The sequence below is a fragment of the Rhincodon typus genome, chromosome 4, assembly GCF_021869965.1.
Source record: "Rhincodon typus isolate 14 chromosome 4, sRhiTyp1.1, whole genome shotgun sequence".
Lineage (NCBI taxonomy): Eukaryota > Metazoa > Chordata > Chondrichthyes > Orectolobiformes > Rhincodontidae > Rhincodon > Rhincodon typus.
The window spans coordinates 64,184,956-64,185,511 of record NC_063335.1 but is presented as its reverse complement, the minus strand read 5'-3'; the positions used below and the strand labels follow the sequence as shown (position 1 = coordinate 64,185,511).

The 556-nt window shown below is 46.9% G+C and overlaps 1 protein-coding gene across 1 annotated transcript in view; it reads right to left on the bottom strand.

Moving 5' to 3' along the window:
* The window catches only part of rb1cc1 (RB1-inducible coiled-coil 1), a 181,448-nt gene that overhangs the window by 8,144 nt on the left and 172,748 nt on the right, over positions 1-556 (bottom strand). The gene's annotated exons all lie outside the window — the stretch shown is intronic.

Below are 556 nucleotides of genomic sequence, written 5' to 3'. Positions count from 1 at the left end.
GGTCAGAATGGTATGCGGCTTGGAAAGCAACTGGTAGGTGATGGTGTTCCCACACACTTTCTGCCGATTTCCTTCAATATGGCAAAGGTCATGGATTTGAAAACCGTTCATCTGTGGAGCTTTGGTTAGCTACTGAAGTGCAGCTTGTAAGTGGTACACACTGCTGCCACTGTACTAACTGGTAGTAAAGGGACTGAATGCTGAAGGTGGTGGATGGGAAAGCCAATCAATCAAGCAGGCTGCTTTGTTGTGGATGGTGTTAAACATCTTGAGTGTTGTTGGAGATGCATGCTCCAGGCAAGTGGACAGTACTGTATCACAGTCATGACTTGCCTGGTAGATGGTGGGCAGGCATTGGTGAGATAGGAATGAAGTTACTTTGCCATAGAATTCTTGGCCTCTGACCAGATGTGAAAATAGATAAGTCCCCTGGGCCGGATGGGATTTATCCTAGGATTCTCTGGGAAGCTGGGGAGGAGATTGCAGAGCCCTTGGCTTTGATCTTTATATCGTCATTGTCTTCAGGAATAGTGCCAGAAGACTGGAGACTAGCAAA